Raw genomic sequence first — 9059 nt, forward strand, 5'->3', positions numbered from 1 at the left:
TAATTCATTTTTTAAAGTTTAAGCTACTATAACCAGGTATAACACCATTTGAGGAGAGAAAAACACTTCTGAGTAGTTATTTTCAGGTAAAAAAAAGACAATTTTCTCTCCTAATGATTTTGCAATTCTTATCTTCATTTTGCAATTTATCTAAATTAGACTTCAATTTTATTATACTTCTAAATGAAGTAGTGTGGTTTCTGAAACTAGGAATAAATAGTTATGTTTTTTTGTTTCAGTTTTGCACCTGCACCATTGATTATGTAAATGAATGATTTGAAGAAGCATTCTCCAAAGCATCCAGTTAACAAGGCATAGTATGTTAAAATTATGAGTGCAGGTTTCCAATGTAGCAATATTAAGTAGTCTCTTCATCTCAGACAGAAATATGATAGAATGGCTCTTTTTTTACATAAGTCTCCATTTGTTATTTTGAGTAAAATTATCTTTGCAATACTCCCTCTCTTGTTAATAATACAAGTCTCACTCCTATGTTCAAATACTGACATTAACATTACTGAAATTCAACTTCTAATCAATGTCCCTAATTATTATTTTTTCCTAAAGAGCTTTAAGATGTTCAGTTGATCAATTCAATTTCAAAAGCTTTCAATTCTTTTAAAATCTTTATTATTCTACTGACTCCATCTGTCAAATTAATCCAGAACACACCATTTTCAAAGTACTCTTTATGGACACTGCCATGAGCTCTCACCAAACTACTATAATTGCCTTCAGTCTTGCTGTCTTCATTTTATTACCAATCCTCAAAAATGTTAGTGGTTCATATAACTTTATGTCCTCATTCTATATATTTGTCTTTGGTAAAACAGATAAAACTGTTCTATTACCTTCCTGTATTGGTTAAGATTCAGTTTCACTGTAATTCAACTTATATTTACTTAGAAGATTGGTAAAATGTGCATTTGGTTCTATTAAGGAAAGGTTGGCAGGATAAGACTTACCTACAATGTGGCTTGATTCTTCACAAGGACTGGAAACTAGGTAGAACTGGAAAGAAGGAGCCAACAAATGTATCCTCATTACTGTGTGCTGACATATCACTGAAATACCTTAGCTTTCATACCGCCTTGCACTCAGTCGCAGGATGAAGCTTCTACATTTGTGAACCAAAATGAACTCATTCTTCTTCAACTGGCTCCTGTCTGTTTTTGTGGCCACAATAACAACAACAAAAACAACAACAACAACAACAACAACAACAACAACTAGTACCAGGGCTAAGTTTTGTACTGTTTAACCTTATTTTGTAGACTTTGCCATTTGTATCAAGTTTGTGTGAAAATCTGCAAGAATTTGGAAAAGATGGCTGAAAACCTAAATCATGATGCACGCAGGGTCTTTTTTCTCCATTTAATTATTTTTTAATTAGTCACTTTACATCCTGATCCCAGCTCCCTCCCTTCTCTCTTCCAAGGCCCACTCCTATACTCACCCTCTCTCCTTCCTCCCAGCAAAGGGGAGGCCCCCATGTGGTACCAATACACCCTGATATCTCAAGTCACAGCAACAACCCTTTTTCCACTGAGTATTAAGGCAGCCTAGCTAGGGGAAAGTGACCCAGCTGCAAGTAACAGAGTCAGAGACAGCCCTTACCCTCTGTTTCCCTCTATCCTTCCTCCTACTCTTCCACAGCACTCCCAACGCTTGGCCCATTTTTTGGCCTTGGGTCTCTTCATCTGTTTCCATCAACTGCTGGAAGAAGCCTCTCAGAAGACAGTTATGATACACATGGGTATAAAAGTTTAGCTGAGTATCATTAATAGTGGCAGTGGTATGTGATCTCTGCCATGGGGTGAGTCTCAAGATGGACCAGTCATTGCTTTGCCATTGCCTCAATCTCTTCCATTTTTATCCCTACACTTATTGTAGACAAGACACATTTTGGGGTTAAAGGAATTAAATGTGGGTTGTTGTCCTCCTCCCTCTGCTGGGAGTCCCACCAGGCCTCAGGAGGGGCTGACTCCCTACTCCTTGATACGCTTAGTTGGCATCTCAGATAAGGTCATTCCCGTAAAGACACAGGGCCTCCCCTTTCCCAGAGATGACCCTCCATACTAGTTCTATTATCTCTCGCAGTTCTTCTCCTCAGCCCAGTCCTCTTCTTTCTACCTACAAGATCCCTAACCCTTATTATCCTCCCCACCCCTAACTACAGTCCACTTCCCTCACACCATCTACTTCAGATTTCTATTGTATTTCCTGTCCTGAGTGAAATTCAAGAATTTTCCCTTGGGCTCTCCTTGACTTCTTTTGGTTTGTGAACTATAGTATGGTTATCATATACTATATGGAAATTGGGCACTTACAAGTGAGTATGCACCAAGTGTGTCTTGTTGGATCTGAGTAATCTCACTCAGAATGATGTTTTCTATTTCCATAGAAAATCCATACATTTGCCTGATAATTTATTTATTTCATTGTTTTTAACAGGTGAGTAGTATTTCATTTTGTAAATATCCCACATTTTCTTTTTTAATTTTTAATTTTATTTTTTACATATACATTTATATTATTACACATATATACAATAAACTACCTACCTTCCTGTAGCCTGCCTACTCTTCCTCTGAGTGTCACCAGGTTTCCCAACCAAGGAGAAGTGGTCAAATAGGGGCAACAGAGTTCATGTCTGAGATAGTCCCTGCTCTCCACACAATTGTGGAGAATGTGTTATCCATTGGCTAGATCTGGATAGGGCTTTTAGGTTTACTGCATGCATTGTCCTTGGGGTTGGCATAGTAGTTTCAGCTGACCTGCCTAGGTCCAGATATGCCAGCTTTCATGGTCTTCTTGTAGTTATTTCTAAAAATATATTTCCTAGCAAAACCTGTTTTGTTTGTGAATTAATTTATAATAATGTAAAGAGATATCTAGAACAAGAGTTCTCATCCTGTGTGTCAAGACCACACTGGGGGTCGCATATAAGTTGTCCTGTATCAGATATTTACATTAAGATTATAATAGTAGCAAAATTACAGTTATGAATTAGCATCAAAATAATTTTATGGCTGTGTCACAATATAAGAAACTATATCAAAACATCACACATTAGAAAGATTGAAAACCACTGATATAGAATATTAAATTTACAGTATACACACACCCCCCCCACACACATATATATAACACTAAAGTAACACTGTACATAGATACAAAGAAATAGGAAACAATGGAAATTGTAGAAAGTAGTCTGATTTTATATGATTGAAATTCTCTTTTCATTACTGGGTAAATTAAGTTCTAGATTAGTAAGAACCTCAAAGTGAAAAGTATATGTGTTATTATTTTCCCATTTAAATTTGTTCATAAAGACAGAGAGAAACAGACAACAGTGTATATACTACTGGTAAAGTATTATGCAAAATAGTAAGATCATTAATTTTACTAATAAATTTGATAAAATTGATGAATAGGTGCATATAACAATTAGACAAAGTTTAACTATATCTTGTGAAATTAGGATATGAATTAAAATTTACATAAAATACGTATTTCAAATACAAAATAGTACACATTTTGAATTTTATTCATTAGTAAATAATTAGAGTAAAATATACAAAATTGACTTCCCATCACAAGAAATTTATTACGGGATGATTGATAGTAAAAATTCTACTCAGACTGATAACCACTGTGAACAAAGGGGTTGCAATTAAAACTTATTAAAATTGAAAATGAGTCCATATAGCAATCTTGCCAAAGTGCCAAATAATATTGGAATGTTCTTGATACAACTACACTATAATGTGGTTAAAATAATAAAAAGTAATGATGATTTGAGTCTGTTTATTTTATTTGATATTTAGAATTCCATTCATAAAAAAGTATTCCTGGCAAAGGATCAATAAATTCATCTAAACAAAAAGGTGAGTAAGATGCAGACATTTGCCTTCTATGCTTTTCTCTGAGTCACTGCTGCTCCTTTTTCTACAATAGAATAAGTTTTAAGACCTATCCTTTTTCAGTAAGTTAGCTATAAGAGAAATATTCATGCATGAAATTGAATCATGTTTTCCTCAGGGATTCTTTCTCTTTTTTTCTAACGATGCTGCTGTCAAGTTATTGTATTAAAATTGGTTACACTAAGGAAAGGTGATTTTGAGAAGTTTAAAGCGTAAAGGAAACCAGAATAACTAATATCTCCATTATTAAATATTTAGCATGAATTAATTTCATTGGAAATTTATTTTCAAAATGGGTAGATAGCTGTATTTTCATCTTTCCATGGGTTTAGAAATAACTCTTATAATAACTATCATATATTAAGACATAAAGAAAATTATTCATTTATATATATATATATCTAAGTTATTTGATATATACAGAAAGTAGTGACAAATTTGTTTATATTTTCATAGTTACATATTAAAAACCAAGGTAATGAAGTATGACTTTTTTTTAACATTTAAAAGTGATAAAGTATTATTAAGGCTTTATAGAGTTTTTAAAAAAAGAAATATAATGGAAAGACACAGGGAAATGATGGCCAACTGCCACAATGGACTTAGCAGAGCCCAGATTTTTGTTTACTCTGTATTATTTCCATAGGAAAGGTCTTACTTTGAGAAACAGATCTGCAAACAATGAGTATGGCCAGCTCTATGTACTTTGGTGATGAAGTGAAGAAGCCAAGATGCTTGTAGATGTTATGTGGAAACCAAGGTCATTTCAAATATAAGAACAATGTCCCTTTCAAAAAAAAAGAATTTGTATTAGAATGGTGGTTAAAAAACAGTGTTTTAGAAATGTTAATATTAAAACAACAACAATGACATATTAAAGAATTCCCTAGGTAGCCCACCTGCATTTCTCCACTTTCTCTATTTCTCTGTACCTATTATCTTAGATTTGTATGTAGAACTTCAACAGTCTAATAGCTGCAGCTTCCCTTCCATGCTGTAAATTCATCCGTGGATTCTACCAACCATCCCCTCAAGGCCTCTCTTCTTCCACGCACTTTATCCCATTCCCCAACTCAGGCAGGCTCAGGGTGAACTGAGACTCAGGGTGTTGCCTGCCAGACAACAAGATAGGCTTCCAGCAGACCTCCTCCACTCTGTTCCCCTAGACCCACTCTCTCTGGCTCCTACCAGCTGCATCTTCCCGCCATCCCTGTCCATTTCTCCTGTGGATATCACAGATCACCCTCCTCTGTCCTAGCTCTTCCCACTCATGGCTGGGCATCAGCTCCCAACATCGCCAAATACCCGCTGCACAACCACAGACCACACCTGCTAGGCGACCACGTAGTCTGCCTGCAGACCTTCTCTGCACTCTCTTTTCCCCTAGACCCTGTCCCTCAATATACTCTCTAGCAGTACAAGAGATTGCAGCAATGGCCTCACTTCTCCCATGGATTCCAAGGAACACACACTGACCTCCTTTCTTGCAGTGTGTGTGTGTGTGTGTGTGTGTGTGTGTGTGTGTGTGTGTGTGTGTGTGTCTGAGGGGAAATGGAGGAGGAGTGGACAGAAAGGGAGAAAGTGTAGGAAAAGGAGGTAGAGGTAGGTAGAAAGACAGGGGAAACAGTGGTCAGAATGTAATATATGACAGAAAAACTTTTAAAAGATTATCAGTAAATGTATTCCAATGGAAACAAATAGAAAGATAAAAACCACATGATCATCTCATTAGATACAGAAAGGGCCATTGACAACATCCAAAGTGCCTTCATGACAAAAGCCCTGGAAAGAAAAGGGATTCAAAGGACATACCTAACCATAGCAAAGGCAGTGTACAGCAAGCCTATAGCCAACATCTAACTGAATTGTGATAAACTCAAAACAATTACACTAAAATAAGGAAAAAGACAGAGCGATCTACTTTCTCTATATCTCCTCTATATAATAATTGGAACTGCAACTAAAGCAATTAGATAAATCAAGGGGAACAAAGGGTTGCAAATTGGTATGGAAGAAGCCAATGTATGATTATTTGCAGATGATAAAAGATTATACGTATGTGACCCTAAAAAATACCATTAGTGGACTCCCAAAGTGGCTGGATACATGATTAACTAAAATAATAATAATGACAACAATAAAACAACAATAATAGCAACAACAACAAAAATAACAATAATAATAAAAATTAATTATCATCATCATCATCATAATAATAAAGCTCTAGTTTTCCTGTAGACAAGGGATAAAGAAACTGAGAAAGCAATCCAAGAAACAGCCCCTTTTACAATAGAATGAAACAATATAAACTATGTTGAGATAACTCTATTCAAGCATGAGAAAGACTTGTATAATACGGATTTCAAATATTTAAGGAAAGAAATTGAAGAAGATATCAAAAGATAGACAGATCTTCTATGAAGTGGAAGTTTCTAGTTTCTTTGGAGACTCAGATATGTCATGTGATGTTTTACTGAAAGATGTCTTATTAGAGGGCATGTGATGTTTTTGTGAGATCAGACAAGTGAGAGGGTGCATCATGCTTGGAAGGTATAAATGAACTCCTTTTAGAGTAGGATGATGCTTTTTGCATTGCTACTGCCATGCCCTGCAACTCTTTCCTGATCATAGATGGTCTTCCCTTCATAGAAACTTTATAGTCAACTTCCAGTAATGCTCTGGCTGATTCTGGATGTTTCTGCTCACTTGTGTGTCATCCTCCATTTATCAGGGCTTCCTGGAGCTTGCTTTGCAAACAGCTCCACTGTGACAGAGAACCAGATGAACAATGAAGTGTTTCTTGGGTCTGCAGCGGATGGACAGTAATGGAACCAACTGGATCTCAAACATGGGGCACAGGGTCGGCTCTCCAGGAGTGAGAGCAGGTTCTCACCCAAGACTGTGCTCTGCATCAAAGAATATCCAGGTTTTCATGTCTCTCTTCAGGAAGCAGCCCAGATGCTTCTCATAAGCAGAAAGGGAAATCACAACAGAGCATCAGCTTAGAAAGCGAAGGCAATTCCTAGAGGTCAAAAGGACCAGTCAGTGAAGCTGAGAGCTAAACTTTGTTGTGCGTTCTACTCATCCTGTATTCGAGGTAAATGAGGAAAGTCTAAGCTAAGACAAAAGACAAAAATGAAAAAGAGACCAAAAGGACCGACAAAAAGAACCAAAAAAAAAATTGACTCCCCCACTCATGAATGCTGGGAGTGTCTTTAAGCCCTGAGAGTTGTAAAAGGGGAAGATCTTAGGATATGGCTTCTGTTGATAGTAAATGTCTTGAAAGCCTTATCTAAAGGAGAGTAATCTGGAGGTGCCTTTGAAGTTTTTATCAGATCAGGACCAGGTCTGTGACACCTCTTACCAGATAGGGTATAGGAGCCTGCTGAGATAAAAAGGGATCACCCCTTCTCCCTCCACAGCTACCTCCTCTGGAGAGCATTAGAATGGATGACCCAGAGGATGTGGACTTCAACTTTAACCAACAATGAGCAACACGCATGCAAAGTTGAGCATTGCAGTTTCTTCTGGATCCTGTCACCACTATGGATTCCTGTTGCTGTTTGGTGTTGGCTATTGGACTGGATTGCTGGTATCCTGCCAACACAGAGTGCAATTGGCCCTAGCAACTAAACCTAAACAGGTCCACAGACCCCTTTTTCCTATTAACATTCCTTCTCTGCTTCCTCTGCTTGGTGAGTTAAACATGAATTTGAAGTGTTTAAGAACCCTAAATAAAGTAGGTTTTGAAAAATCAAACAATCTCCCCGAAACAATCTACAGATTCAGTGTAATCCCCATCAAAATTCCAGCTAAATTTTTTTAAAATCCTGAAAGGAGCTGGACATCTTGGCACATGTCTTTAATCTGAGCACTCTGAAGTCAGAAAAAGGCAGACTACTAGGAGATTGAGGCCAGCCTGGTCTACAAAGCAGTCCAGGACAGCCAAGGCTACACAGAGAAACTGTCTTAAATGCCCCACCAAAAGAAGATCATGAAAACATAATTCTTTTTTTTTTTTTGCTTCTTCTTTTTTTTGAATTTTTAATTAATTTATTCATATTACATCTCAGTGGTAAGCCCATCCCTTGTATCCTCCCATTCCTCCCTCCTTCCCGTTTTCCCCTTACTCCTCTCCCCTATGACTGTGACTGAGGGGCACCTCCTCCCCCTGTATATGCTCATAGGGTATCAAGTCTCTTCTTAGTAGCCTGCTATCCTTCCTCTGAGTGTCACCAGGTCTCCCCATCAGACTCTGGTGCCTCATATTTGAAAACATAATTCTTAATGAGAGAGAGAGAGAGAGAGAGAGAGAGAGAGAGAGAGAGAGAGAGAGAGAGAGAGAGAGAGAGATTTACACGATCCAGAACCATAATGAACTGCTAGATGTGTCACTATCCCTGATTACAAGTTGTACTGTAGATGTATAATAATAAAAACAACATGGTATGGACATAAAAACAGATTCACTGTTCCGTAGAATCAACTTGAAGTCCCAGACATTAATCTACATACTTATGGACAGCTGATTATTTTTATTTATTTTTAATTAATTTATTCATATTACATCTCGACTGCTAGCCCTTCCCTTGTTTCTTCCTATTCCTCTCTCCCTCCCACTTCCCCCCTTCTCCCCTCCCCTATGTCTATGATTGAGGGAGACCTCCTCCCCCTATATATGCTCTTAGAGTAAAAAGTCTCTTCTTGGTAACTTGCTGTCCTTCCTCTGAGTGCCGCCAGGCCTCCCATCCAGGGGATTATTTTTATTAAAAAACAAAAGCCAGAAATACAAACTGGATAAAGACTCGCGTCTTCATCTGTTAGAACTGGATGTCTGCATGAAGAATAATTCAAGTAGAACCATATTTATCCCCGTGCACTAATCTCCAGTCCAAGTAAATCAAAGAGCCTAAAATAAAACTAGATACACTGAGGTTGATACAATAGAAAGTGGGGAGTAGCCTTGAACTCTTTGGCATAGGACAAGACTTGTGAATAGAACACCCAAAGCACAGGCACTAAAAAGGAAATGGGACTGCATACAACTGAAAAACTTCTGTAAGGCAAATGATACCATCAATGAGACAAAGTGACAGTCTACAGAATAAGAAATGCTTTTTACCAACTCCACAT

The sequence above is a fragment of the Acomys minous genome (assembly GCF_964271855.1).
Source record: "Acomys minous genome assembly, chromosome: 18".
Lineage (NCBI taxonomy): Eukaryota > Metazoa > Chordata > Mammalia > Rodentia > Muridae > Acomys > Acomys minous.